Source organism: Taurulus bubalis, assembly GCF_910589615.1.
Source record: "Taurulus bubalis genome assembly, chromosome: 19".
Classification (NCBI taxonomy): domain Eukaryota; kingdom Metazoa; phylum Chordata; class Actinopteri; order Perciformes; family Cottidae; genus Taurulus; species Taurulus bubalis.
Window position 1 is genome coordinate 10,575,592 of NC_136607.1, and position 15,005 is coordinate 10,590,596.

Here is a 15,005-nt window from a genome sequence, read left to right on the forward strand (position 1 = left end):
ATTCTGAGGTTGGCCACTGCCTTGATTACAAGCCTCAACCTCAAAACCTCTTTGCAAATATATATATATGTGTGTGTGTGTGTGTGTGTGTGTGTGTGTGTGTGTGTGTGTGTGTGTGTGTGTGTGTGTGTGTGGGTCTGACCATTAGGCCACTAGTAGAGGCATAAATTACTATAATACCATTAATTTAATGGCATGACTGCTTGCCGTTTTCATATGGGGGTACTGACAATTAAAAAGCAAAGTGAAAAACGAATAGCAAGACTCAAAAGGTTGCCAACAATAACGCTGGAATACAAGTGTTAGCAGTGCAGTGTGTTGGTGTAATGTACTTTGTGTTGGATTCTGTTTACTTGTGTGTCTATGTTACAAGGTTATGCTTATTGGAATGCAATGGTAGCATGCAATGGTAGCAGATGTGGATTGTATAGCGATCCTGGCGTATATACCCAGTGTTAACCCACATAAAATGATTGAGGATTAAGACAACGTGGGGCATCACAGTTTCAGTGGAACTCTGTTATTCAAAAATAAAACTTTATTGTCACATGTGAACTTGTCAAGCACCTCTAATTGGCTGTTCTATTTGTCCATCAAACAGTATCTGAATTAACCCCACAAAGCCTGCATATGGCAATACAAATATTGCCAGTCCTTTCTATTTTTTATGCAAAACAGTTGCATGAAAACAATCATAGAACTTTACAAGCAGTGGGTTTTTGAACATAACAAAACCTCCAATGATCTGACAGTAGCCTGGTTCTTTTGTTTTATTGGTATCTCAATGTTCTGATCTGATTGTGTTCATTTTATAGGCTATACTTGCCCTAAGTTATCTGAAATCCTGGCTATTTGTTATATTATTATAAATCTGCAGGAGGCTTTATAAAACTCAATTTCAATTTCCTTTTTGGGTTATCTCTCTCTCTCTCTCTCTCTCTCTCTCTCTCACACACACACACACACACACACACACACACACACACACACACACACACACACACACACACACATTCACACACGGGGGCATCCTTCCATCGATATTATGCAAGTATATCTATACACATATAGATATACTGCACCAATCTGTTTTCCTCAGTCTCTCTCCTCCTCCTCCTGGCTGCACCGTGGCACCGTTCACCGTATACAGGTGCGAAGCCAGCAGCGGCTCGAGCCGCTCCGCCAATTAGGATCACTGAGCGTGACCACGTGAACAAATCCCGTTGTCTAAATTCCCGTTCGGCTGGGAGCAGCTCGGAGTGAGCGGCAGCGCTGAAAGCCACAGTGAGTGGGGAAGTAATATCGGCGAGCTGAACGGGAGCGGTGTGCAGGTAAATTGCTCCCCCCCCCCCCCCCCCCCCCCCACCCCCCACCCCCGGCTCTACCCTGCCTGGTTAGTATGCGGTTCAGATAGGAGGGGAGGTTTGGGACACTGTGTTTTGGATTAAATGTGTCGTCGCTTGCGGGTAAATCTGTGCTCTCCTCCGATCCGCGGACAGGACAAACAGCATCATCGGCTGGTCGCCCTGCACCGTCTGCGCATTGAAACCGAGCCGTCCCGCTCCTCCCTCCCTCCCTCCCACCTTCCCTCGCAGGCGCACGAGGCTATTGATAGTTGACAGAAGCTTTATAATCCCCTGGCTGATCTGGCTGACCGGACACAGCCATTTGCGAAACAAGAATGTTGATTGAACTTTATTTTTCTTCTTTGAGATGTGTTTTAATTGGTAAGGCCCGCATAGATTGACGCCGTGCAGCGGGAGTGAGAGCGCTGCTTTTGGTGCTGCATGCAACCAGGCAAGCAGAGGCAAGCTTTCATTGCTGAATTATTTATAAGACTGTCTGGGACTTGGAGAGAGAAATGCTTCTCTTGAGAGGGAGTCAAGATATATTCCTAGACTCTTTCTAATCGGGATTTCTCCCCATTTCCACTTAAATGTATTGTATTGATATTGTTTTACTTTGACCAATTTAAGATATAGACTATGATAATTAAAAAGCCGTGGGTGGAATTTTATTTTGTCAAATAAATCAAATTGAGTGCTGACAGGATTAGGCGAAAAATCTATTGACTAAATCAAGCTTTTAAGTCATAACGCATGTGTAAAGTAATAAGCACAAACTCTGATATTCTGATTTTAGCTTCTCAAATGTGGGCATTATCTAATGTATCTTACTTAAAAGTGTGTGTAAGATAACAAAAAAAAAAATAGTTTTACAAAATAAACGCTCTGGGAACTTGTAATGGGCATTTGTCACAATTGACAGATTACAACTTTGATTTAACGATTGATGAAGATCAATCTGAAAAAAAAAATGTATATTGACTGGTTAATTGATGGCGAAAATAATCAATATAGTCCCACATTTAATTAAATTAGATGCACTATAAGCGAATAACACCCTTTTCTACTGCTCGATTCTCTAAATATATCTGCGGTTGTTTATTTCGCTGTCACTCTTCTGCTCGTCTCCAACGCTTCCTCGGAAGAATACAGGAATAAACAGATGAACAGATGCAGCGCATTCTGCCTTTTTTTCCATAGCCCTTACTCCACCGGAATGAATCGACTCAGTCCGCACCTGCGCACTACCGACAACATTCATCTCTAGGGATCTCGCCCCTTTCTCTTGTCTCGTGCGAGAGCGGAGACACCAGCAGGCGGCTCCGGGCTCGCGCTCACTTCTCCGGTCGCAATAAGGCACACACGCAGTCTGACGGCTGCACGGTGACAGCTCACATCGGCTCTCTCTCTCGTTCGGCGGATTTTTTTCGCCTCTTTGGATTTCTATGTTTTGGTTGCAGTGACGGACTATCGGCAACTTATTGCTAACACCGTAAGTTGATTGATATTTTCTTTTTTTGCTGTTTTTTTCTTCTTCTCCCTCCGGTATTTCACATGCAAGTTCCGCGCTGTCACAACGAGAGAGAACATTCTCGGAGTTTTGGGGCTCATTTGTTTTTATCTCTCTCGGGCTTCTTGGTCCACAGTGGACATGCATTGTCTCGTTATCTGCTCCGTCCTTGCTTTTGCTTCCTCCCCCCGTGGCGAGAACAAAAAGAGGAACTCTACACGTGATGAAACGGTAACTTTCCTCGTGTCGTGGGTACTATGTTGCCAGTCGGCTTTTGCGGACGACGTTTTGGTGAATTACTCCGCGAGGAGCCCGGAGGTGGCGGTTTGACTGCAGCTCATCTTTTAAAGCAGGTGTCTGATAGCGCACTTCCGCACTAGTCTGCGAGGTATCGATTGTATGTGAACCCATTGAGGACTATTTTAATATGTTTTCCTCAACTCGTGTTCGGTTATTAGATGTCCCGCTTGTGTGGTTTTCAGCAGCCCTGTTTTCTGTCTTTTTCTTTTTTGATGTTCAGTATATATATTTTTTAATTTCCTCTTTTTAACCCCACACGAGGGACTGTTTTTAGGGAACCAAAAGTAAAGTATTGAAGCAACGTGTTTCACCATCGAGGGTATTTCCCTCACACAATACACCTTCTCTGTTTGTGTTTGTGTGTGTGCGTGAGAGAGGGGGAGAATGTGCCCATGAGTGCGTTCATGCGTGCGTGGGTTGTAATTGAATGACAGCGTATGAAAGAAACCCTGAACTGCCCTCCTGTTCTTGCTGAACCAGCTTGTCGGCGTACCTAAACCTGTTAAGTGGGTCGATCTGACACGAGCACCGCCTTCTCGCTCTCACAATAAGCAGAAAGACCACAAAAGACATCTTATCTCGTCGGTGTGCTGCAGGTACAGTACAGAGGGTTTGTCATGCAACGCTTCCCAAACACTTCCTATTGATGCTGAATCAGCATTGTTGCAGATTTGGCATCGTTTCTCAGTTTTGTTTTTTTTGTATTCATTGCCTGGCTAATTGAGCTGCATTTGGTCTCTGCTGCGGTCTATTGGTTCCCATTGGTCTGTGCTGGTTTCAGGAGTTGATGAGCTCTTTGTGACCAGTGTCTCCAGGCTCGACTAATAGCCTGTTGCCTTTGGGTTATTTGTGTCTGCTCCACCCTGTTTCGTGTGCAGGAGATGTCCCCGTTTAACACTCGGCCACACCTGCCCCGGCTAAATGTGGGGTGTCTTTGTTTTAATACCTAGCCCTTAGCTGATTTGAGTGGAAACACAGACGTCTTTAGTTGTTGCTTGTTATGGACATATAATGCTCCTCTTGTGCTGCGTACATTGGATGTAGAGAGAGAGCGAGAGCGATGGAGTAGGTTCCTCTTTGCCCTTTAGGTATGTGTGTTTGAGAGATTGTCAGTGATTTTGCAGTCTCCCGTATTTTCTTGTGTGCATTCATGTGCCTTTTTCTGTGATGGACAAGTATCCAGCGGCAACTTTCCAAAGTGAACAGAGTACCAGGAATAGGTCCGGTTGAGAAAGTGTGTGTGTACTTGTGCGGTTGAGTGTGTATGCTCCAGGCCCCCATGAGCACTTTCACAGACTCTTGCTCAAAAGTATTGACTTTGCAGTGAACTCTCAATCAGTATCGATGAGAAGGAGGGAGGGAGAGAGCGAGCTTAATATTATCTGCTGCTTTGTCTCCGTCGGCATTTCTTTCTTTAAGGAATGTTTTCTCTTGGTATTTCTTATTTATATTTCTCCTAATTATTTGGGGAAAATGTGACTCATTCCATTTCTTAATTCAGTATAGTTTTCCTTTCCTTTTGCATCACTAGTCCCCGTTTGCCCTTTATCCTCTCACACTTACAAATAAGCCAGACACACATGTCGGTCCTAGATTTAGTGCATTATGTTTTTTCAAAATTTCTATATTTAGCTTTTGGTATTTGATCCGAAGTTTCAAACAGATGATTGAAGCACGATGGATTTGAATTACTTGGTTGGATTTCGAAATTGCTTTAATTTCCACTAATGAAATTTACTTTACCATATTCTCAGATTAAGGACACATGGGGAACTGCCACCCATCGGTACGCTGATCATGCATGACAAAGACTAACACAACTACAGACTGAAAACACAAACGCAGTGGAGTGACAATTAGAGTCAAGTAAATTTGTTCCAATCTATTCCACACTCAGTCAGGTAGTAAAAAACAACATTTCATTTGTTTTCAAAGCCCAGTCAGTTTTATTTACATACCCCAATTACAAATGTGCCTCCAATGGCTTTACAATTTGCACAGCTATCCTTAAATCCTCGATTGTGATAAGGAAAAACTCCTCCCAAAAAAAACTTTTACAGAGAAAAAAAGAAAAACGCCTCAGGAAGAGTAACTGTTTTATTTGACAAATGAAGATGTCTGGTCTCCTTCATGTTTCACTCTTACGTTTGCCCTCATTCCCTTGTCTGTCTGCTGTCACCTCAGTATGTTTAGCCTGGATCAGCTCTTTCAAATCCATCTGTGTAAGTGTGTGTTTTATACACCTGGGAGCAGTGTCGTGGTCCCTCGGCTGCTTGGATTCTGGTTTGCTTTAAGTTATGCTCCTGGTTTAACCTGTTTAAAATCTCAGTTACACACTCTCAGTTGCAGAGGACTCACAGTTCCAGTTGCATCATGGGATGTCTCTTTCTCCTGCCACTGCCTCTGCAACGTGTGTGTTCACTGGTGCCCAGTGCCTCTCAGCGAAACGGGAGTCTGCTTACCAGTTCTCAAATTCAAGCATAGAGCAGCACATTTAGAGTCTCCTCTGTCAAGGAAATGTAGCACTAATCCAATTGGCTGGAGCTTTAGTAAAAGCTGTCCTAATTGGCCGATAGGGCAGCTGGCTGCCAGGGTTCCAGTAAGCACAACAGGGAGTTGGGGAGAGTCCCAGTGGTGCTGTGGTGCAGGAGAGGCTGAACAAAGGGGAGATAGCAGAGAGTGTTCTACTGTTTTGAATATTCCCTCCACATGGTAAAATAAAGGAAGAACTCATCTGCACCCTGCTGACTCCGATCCATCCAGCTGACCATCTCAATTTCGGCTGTGTAGTTTGCCAAACACATGCAAATACACACATGCAAACACATACTGCCCTCACATTCCAGCTGTAGGAACAAGAATGACTTTCATCACACAGGCATGTTTGAGGAAATGCCAACTGGCTAAGGAACAACGCCATTAGGTGTGTGTGTGTGTGTGTGTGTGTGTGTGTGTGTGTGTGTGTGTGTGTGTGTGTGTGTGTGTGTGTGTGTGTGTGTGTGTGTCCGCGCGAAAAAAACGCTGCTATGTACCAACATCCACTGCAGCAGTTCCTGTTTCCTTTCACCTCAGTGTGGAATCCAGGAATAGCTCAGAGTGACAGAGACAAGAGATGAGAGAGACAAAGAGGGACTGCCAGACAGACCGAGCGCGTGAGATGGCCATGTAAGGTTTCCTGCGCCACAGCTTGCACCACACAAACACTGAACCTGCAATGAACTGTTCAGGGTTTGGTTTCTCAAGTCACTGTTAACTTGAACTTTGGCTTTGTGCGGCTGCTTTACAATGAAACAAAGGGAGCTTTCACCACAAGATGAATTGGGGAACTTGTGATAATAGTCAGTTCCTCCTGAGGAATGGCTGTTTGCGTTCTCATGTTATTTATCTACCTTTTTTATATGATGATTTTGTTCTCATTAGGCCTATGACGTTTCACAATGAAAAGTAAACCCTTGACAAAATTAGTGCTGCTAAATGCATATATATATTTCCCTTTCCGTGCACACACAACAGTGTGATTATGCGATGCAGTGAGGAATGAACACAATCTTAAGTGGATTCTCTATAAAGTCATTCTATTAATATCCTCTTAATGAAATCAATATTTTGAATTAATGTAGCTTTCGCACACTCATATCAAAAACCTCAGCACTCATTTGGCTTCATATAAAAGGTCAATAGTGAAATTAATGGAGAAGCAGATGCAGAGATAGCTAGATCGACCTATTTTCCTCAGAGATTGAGAAAAATCTCAAATAAATAAATATTAATAGTTCTTTTAATAGCAAAACCAGTGAAATCCAAATGACATGCAGCGTGAGTGTGCTTACCATCATTGCTTTGCACAATTAATTAAAAATCAAATATTGACATATTTTATCACAATGGAAAATGCTCCAGATGGCATTGTAAACCACTTAATGTGGGTTTATGCAGAATCCCTGTCCTCCAAAGTGAGATGAAGAACACAAGAGGGCTGAAATACAAAACCCTCTTACTTGTGTGTGACATGAAAGCCACTTCCTCTATTGCTCATATTTTTGTTGTTGTCATGATCTTTTCTTTTTTATATATTTGAAATCCAACTTTGCATCCTTTTCTCTCTGTGCACACCACAACAAAGGTCTCAATCAAAACCCTCAGTGTAGTACGTCAACCTTGAAATATTGTTTTACATTATTATTACAAAATTCAGCATAGAGTCTTCCTCTGGCTTTAGCAAAAAGGATGACATGCGTGTACACACATATCCACAGAAGGAGTGAATGATCGGGTGAAGAGAACGTCTTCAGTTTGACAGTTTGGTATGAGCGGCCCATCTGCTCCGTCACTCAACGACTGTGACTCACTGAGTGTCACCCCTTTGCTCGGCCTTGCAGTCGCTCACACGCTGACAGAAACATGTAACGCATTTAGTGCACACATGTTGATAACCCATTTGCTCAGACCCCATCCGAACTCTGAGCTCTCACACGCACACACAGACACACTACCTCCCCCGATCTCCCTCCTCTAATGTCCCAGCTCTGCTTACTGCATCAAAAAGAGCTTAGATCAGGGAAACCATAGCTCGCTCCGATGTAGACTTCCTGGAAGATCGGGCTATTTATTCAAACCAAGCAGACCTTGTTTGGACTGTGACTGGACGGTTTCCAGCTTGAATCCCAGTATGGTTTAACACATTTGGTTGAACCAAACCACGTTCAAAGGTGCAGTCACCTCCTTTTGCTCCAACAAGCGGTTGAAGACTTGTGGTTGTACTGGGATGTTTTTTAGCCTTTTTTAACTGTCTGTATCATACTCTAGAATATAATGGTTTATTGTATTATTATATGATAACTCGTGCATGCTGGTAATTTATTTGAAAAATTTGTTCCGAAGAAATTTAACGGAGGAAATTTCATTGCCATGCTTTCACCAATGTATGAAAGGCTGTTTGTCGAATCAGTGTGACAGGTTGTGTTTATGAGCTTCATCTGTCAATGTTAAATCTCTCCATTCATTTTTCTTATTAATATATTAGACGGAGCAGATGAAGCGTTGTTCGCTACCCTTTTTTTTTTATAACAAATACAAAATACTGCCAGCTCAAGTTTGTAGTGTCTGTTTGTGTAGTTGTTAGTGCCTTGAAAAACATAATCCAGCTCAATCTACTTTAATCGGCATTTGACAACAGTGCTAAACACTGGTGGATCGACTTATTTTCTAATCAAAAGAAGCACTTGTTTCCATGATGTAGATCTGAAGTAGCCACCCTCATACCATCTTTTAGGGTTTATACTCCCCCTCGGCTAGTTTTTAAACCTTGTCATTAAGAACTGCAGTCAAGCATTAGACCAATCTAAAGCATGCTTTGAAAGGAACTCACAAGAAAAAGTCTTGGGACCAATTTTGAGTCCTTCACCACACTTTAGAACACAGGCAAAAGATGGAAAGGAAAAAATAAAAATATATATATTTGAATTGCATCTCTGGAGAAATGAGGAAAAAAGATTCTCCTCTCTAAATAAATCTCAATGATGTGTGTGCATATGTGTGCCTGCAGGCATCTATCTCTACTACAATGACCCAGTGACCGGTGTTAGCAGATTAATTGCTGCTTTCATGTTAAGCTGTGGCGTATCACCCCGTAATTGGTAATGGAGATTATCAGTGAGATGCTGCGTGTGTGCACAGGGGTGTGCTAGATTTCTTTATCTGATTAGTAAGTTTATCTAATAAAGTAGGATTTATGGGATTCTTGTCTCTCCTCTGCGCACACACACACACACACACACACACACCAGCCCACACCGACAGCGACTGAGCGGAGGAGAGCCGCATGTTCATGGCAAAATGGTATTGCATATTGCAATGCCTTAACTGAATGCTCAGACCTCTACACGGCTTCTTTTTCAAGGCTTAAAGCTAAAATGGACCATTGTTGTTAGTGCTGAGATGATTTGTTGTTGATTTAGACCAGGGGTGCCCACACTTTTTTGGCTCACGAGCTACTTTTAAAATGACCAAGTCAAAAAGATCTACCTACATTAATAATGCTTATATCTATATAAAGCATTATTAATCTATAAATATACAGAGTATACTTTATAGTTACAATATTGGTGTACCTTGCATAACTGCATGAACCCTTATGACACAATACAATTCTGTACATTTTTGGTCATTACATTTTACTCTGATGACTTCACTGCATGGAACCAGCAGGGTTGCATAGTCTGGACAGTAGCTGCTGGTAGTCAGCGTCTGGCAGACCAAATGGTCATCAGTCATGGTGGAACGGTGTTTGGACTTAATCTTTTTCATGTGGGAAAAGGCTGACTCTAGGGCTGCAACTAACGATTATTTTCATAAACGACTAATCTATCGACTATTTTTTCGATTAATCGACTAATCTCATGACTATTTCCCATTGCAAATTAAGAATAGTAACTCAAAATGTTGGAATTTGAACTTCAAATGTATTTGAGTAACAAGATCTGAACATCAGAACATCATCATAACAAATAAATGATATAGTAATACAAATTAAAGTGCAAATATGCTTTAAAAGTAAAGAAAAAGTACAAATAAAGCTTTAAAGGTAACTCAACATAGCAATCAAGCCTCTGAAAGTGCAAAATAACTAAAGAATAACTGGGCTGCAAGTGCCATTCAAAGTCCAAAAGTTTAAAAAAATTGTCCATCCTACCCGATAATTAAAGCGCAAGGGTTTAAAAGTAAATCAAAATGACTCATTACAGTCCCACGTCTTGCTGCTCCCTCCTTCAGGGGAACACACAATTTACACACGTTTTAAATTGTAATTCAGAAACGTGAGCATATTGACATACTCTTATTTGGTTGTATTCTGCATGTTTAGCAACATGGAGAAACTCCTGTAGCTCTCGCTCGATTAGACGATCTTTGTTGCCACATCCGTGATCTCTTTCATGTTTAGCGTTGTAGCGCATAATGCTTGTTGGTGTATTATGCAGTGGTAATTAAGGAAGTCGGGGAAAACATCTCCCCGTACTTGGCAATACATCCATTCAAGCGGCCAACCATTGCGGGCGCAGCGGCCGTAGTGATTGACATTAATTTGCACACTGGGAGCTGGGTTTTGTCGCTAAAGTTTTTTTAAATTTTTTAAATTATTATTATTTTTTAAATGGCATGCGATCTACTCGCACTACCTCCGCGATCGACTAGTAGATCGCGATCGACGTATTGGGCACCCCTGATTTAGACAATTGACATAAAGTTTGTTTTAAAAGCTGATTTAATCTTTTCAATGTTTTATAAAGTTAAAACTCCAAAGATGCATAGGTGACAGCTTCTTGAATATGTTTATAAATGGAAAACCCTTTAATTCTTTTGGCTCGGACAAAAGAAGCTACATTTAAAGTACCTTTTATGATTTTCTTTGACAAAAAGACTATTACTAATCTCTAAAAGAGTATTAGCCTGACTAAAAATAAACGGATACAATTATGCTCATCTTTTGTACATGTATACGCTACTTCATGGACACACAGAGTGTAGAATCAAAGATATTAATGTACAGTAGACACACATACTTGTGTCATATGCTTCAGAGCTACTGCGGTGTATCCACCCGTGTTTATTGTGCCTGGGGACGATGTGGATAAAAAGGATGCAACAGAGCCACGCACACGCACATCCTTCACCATATTTCTCCTGAGATCCTTTAGAGCCACATCATCGTCTCACTCCAGCACACACATGATTGTCAGCCTGACTTGTGTACGCACAGCCATATATATATGTATATGTATATATATGTATATGTGTATATATATATATATATATATATATATATATATATATATATATATATATATATATATATATATATATATATATATATATATATATATATATATATATATATATATATATATATATATATGTATGTATGTATGTATATATGTGTGTGTGTGTGTGTTTTTTGTGCATCATTTTAGTTTTTTCTTAGATTGATCATCAGTATACAATTGAAATAATGACACTTTTACACTCACAAACTTCCTTTTTTGTGGAACGTAACCTAAATTCATGACTATTTGTTTGCATGTGTGTATTTGCATTACATTGTGATGCTAATGTATTTCAGTAATCTTTTGTCAGTGAGGACATGTTGCAATTTATATTTTTGCTTCAAATGTGGTTCCTCACATTTCTGTTTCTCACACACACATCTCACACACTTTGCACTCAGCTGTGGGTTGTATGTGTAGGTGGGGAGAGTAAGAGCCACATGAATACACTAAATATATAAGTAATAGAATAATGATGCAGATAATATTTAGAAAAGGAGCTCTGTAAACTGCACTCTTTGCTGTGTGAACCATACCCTGGTTTGTGTGGGATGTACGTTGTCTTGGAATAAAGACCTTTTATGTTTTACATCCACAGCTCATTAGAGCTATAGTCCGACACAGGTCTCACCAAACAGTCTCTCTCTTGCCTGCCCAAATGCAAAAAAACGGATAGAAACCACACTAGCTCAAACATGCATGGTGAACTCGTGATTGCAAACCGACTTGACTGACAGGTGAGGCTTTGTTGATGAGCACTCCTAAAAAGGTCCATTTCAAAGTCAAGCAAACGTCAGGCTCTTCTGCACCATCAGACTCTCAACAACCACTTGCAGTACTTCTATCTCTCAGCCCGAGTGAGTGTGGGCATGACATCGTTATTATCAAGTGGGCACCTTCCTTCACAAATGACTAACCGCCTAAGAGACACTACACCTCAAACAAGTGTCTTCCTGAAACACCCTCTTCTGTTCCCAATCTCAACAGACCCCATCTCGTTACCCTGGTATCGTGTCATCATCTTTCTAGCAAAAGCTCCCCTTGGAGGAAATTGCAACACCAGAGAATTCTGAGAGTCGAGGCCCAGTCCCCTTTGTTAGGGGACCAAACTTTGCTCAGCTCATAAGTGATAAAAAGAGGTTTGATATGTCGCTGGGGGCCTTTAGTTATCAGTAAATTTAAAATCGAGACCTCCAAAAGGGGCCAGCGTAGAGCTGCTAAACAGGCGTGATGTGATTTGCTGCTGCAGTTAGCAAAAGCAGCAAGTGGCAAAGATAACAATGCAAAGACCATGATTCATGACTTGGCTGTTTAATCAAAGATAAATATGTCAAGCATTGATTTATAAAACACTGCAATCTGCTGAGGTGCAGTCTCTCTCTCTCTCTGAAGTCCTACTGAGTTTACAACAACACGTTGTTATCAAGCAAATCATCTGAACATCAGGAAACGTGTTCCAAAGCAGAGAAATGATCTTCCCATGTTGTTTCCTGCGAGTGTAGTATCTGAGGAAGGAGGCCTTTTTTTTGTTAAGACTGATGTCATACTGTGAGTTGTATTACATTGTGTGACTCGGGGATGGGTGCTGCCTGCAACTGTGCCGGCTGCTGGTGAGTCCATATGGGATTATGCATGTTGTGTAGTTTAGCTGTTATTTGCCGTTTTTGACAATTAAAACTATTCTGTTGTACTATGGGTAACTTTGCTGAATATTATATTTAGTTTGGGATGTTTGCTCTCCATGGTGCTGAAGTTCTATGTTATATTGAGAACTTGAGCTTCATTTGTACTCGCGCTTGGCGCCATAGCGCGAGCCTCCGCAGACGGAGTGCAAGCTCTGAGTATGTACGGAAGTGCTTATACTCTTTGCGCTGTGGGCTGCATTATTCTCCTTAATGCCAGAGGATGTACAAACAAAAAGAACTGAAGAATCAAAAAGACAATGAAGGTAACTCATAGATATGCCCATAGAATGTGTAACTAGTAAAAGCCATAAACTAACCTTAACAATGCCGAGGAGGAATTGTTATTATCTGTAAACTCATATCTCATATTCATGGCCAACTTTATTGCCTTTGCACAAGCCTTGTAAAGAAATAAGTAAAATATTACATTTATTATAAGGAAGCAAATGTTTAATATCCTGGAAACAAATTTGATTTGGCGAGCTAAATATATATACTCAAATGAAGATTTTTAAGTCCACCTGTTTCTAAAGTATTTAAAAGCGAATTAGTCTTTGTTTCTTTCTCTCTTCTTTTCTTTGTATAATCCCACGACATGTAAATCCTTTTATCAGTGAACTATTTATAACAGTCACGTGATCGCATGCCAAGGTACAACAATTCAGAGGTGCAAGACCAAGCGGCCCACGCGCCAGCTTCACTACGCCAAGTATAAACTAAGCTTTAGTCGAGATTTTCTTTGTTCAAATTGCTTTTGTACCAGTTGCTCGATATCAGAATCCATCCAGCATATGTACCTCAAATATATTATTACTTAACGTGCCACTGCACAGCTGGGTTTTAGATCCCATAACTTAAACCATGACAGGTATTTATGACTCCCTAGATTTAGCTAATTTGAATATTTAACTGACAATATTAATAGCCATTTATCAGACCACTTGGGTAATTTTTTCAGTATTTCAGCATGAAATTGGTAAACTGTAAAATATTTGTATCTTGTTCTTTTTTTATTGCTACTTAGGATGAAAAATGGGCACATTTATCTGCGTCCACTTTGAATATTTATTTACTGGAGCATCACAAGGCCTGTCATATTTATGCAATGATTTGTGTTCCGGGAAAGCAAAAAGAAGGGAGTCAGAAACTCAAAATTGGTCCACATGATTAAGTGAAATATTATATAAAGCGATGCAGGTGGAAGCTGTCGCTCATTGTGAATCCATGGCAGGTTTTTATTTCCGCTGGCATGCGTCGCTATCATGGAACTGTAGGTCGCTTAATGGTGAAGAGAAGATGTAGACTACAAAGAGCGCAGCAATCGACTTTCAGGGCATGTCAGGGGAAAAGCTAAATATCAAGAGTGTAAATGGGTTGTCATAACAACTCTCCTTCACCAGCAGAGGAGCTGCGAACCGGTCAGACTGAGGGAAACATCCCCTTTGGGACATCTCGGTTTCAGGATGGCAAAAAAAAACAAGGTGTGTTTGGGTCATTGACTGACCCAAACAACCAGCACATTTGAGAGGTGAGCTATGTTCCAAATCAGATTTCTAAAGGAAATCAGCTGAGAAACATTGCAATAGCAGGCGCATCACGCCGCGTTCATCCTGTGTTAGCGAGGATCTTTTTACTACAGCTCTTTTCCAGGAATGAGAACTTGATTTGGTGACGTTAATCAGCGTGAGGGAATTACGGTAAAGCAATTTTCTTTTTGGACAAATGTACAGTCCAGCACACTGTGGTCATTAGAGAGGAAGGAAAAGAGGCCGTAGCACTCAGAGCTGGCAGGCACATGGGGAACAGAGGCTGTCAAAGTTGTCACAGTATTTGGACTCTGATCATGATTGAATAGTATGTGGCGTCACTCTTGTGTTTCATTCATATGCATCCTGCATATTCTGTTCAATATATGTTTGGAATTGTTTATTTTTCAAGGCGAGATAATATATTGTATTTATTCTTGTCATCGCTCAACGTCATTCATGATTATTTGATCACTGCGACACAGATTAGGGGCCTTCTGCTTGTGCTGCTTTTGATTAGTGGCTCTACCTTTTAGCCACCTGTGCTGTCTGTTTTGTGGTGATATTGGCAGTTTGAAAGTGTGATAGCATGTCAAATACTTTGCGTGCCCATCATATTTTCCTCTAAACATTGCAGTTACACAGCAATCATTAGTTTCATAATCTGTTTTGTGTTGTACACATTGTTTATTATTAACTTGTTAAATCCAAACACACATACATGCAGCAATGTATGTGTTAGTTTCAACAACATATACAAACTAATACCACTGTTAAAATGCATACATGCTAAATAGAGTCCCTGACTTTTCTCACGA

At 40.9% G+C, this 15,005-nt stretch overlaps 1 protein-coding gene across 1 annotated transcript in view; it reads left to right on the top strand.

The window, feature by feature from the left end:
• The first annotated feature begins 2,805 nt into the window (after nucleotides 1-2,805).
• strbp (spermatid perinuclear RNA binding protein) overlaps nucleotides 2,806-15,005 on the top strand; it is a 70,192-nt gene continuing 57,992 nt past the window's right edge. Inside the window, exon 1 of the mRNA XM_079235565.1 lies at nucleotides 2,806-2,838. The gene's annotated coding sequence lies outside the window, so the exon portion shown is untranslated. The remainder of the gene's footprint in view (nucleotides 2,839-15,005) is intronic.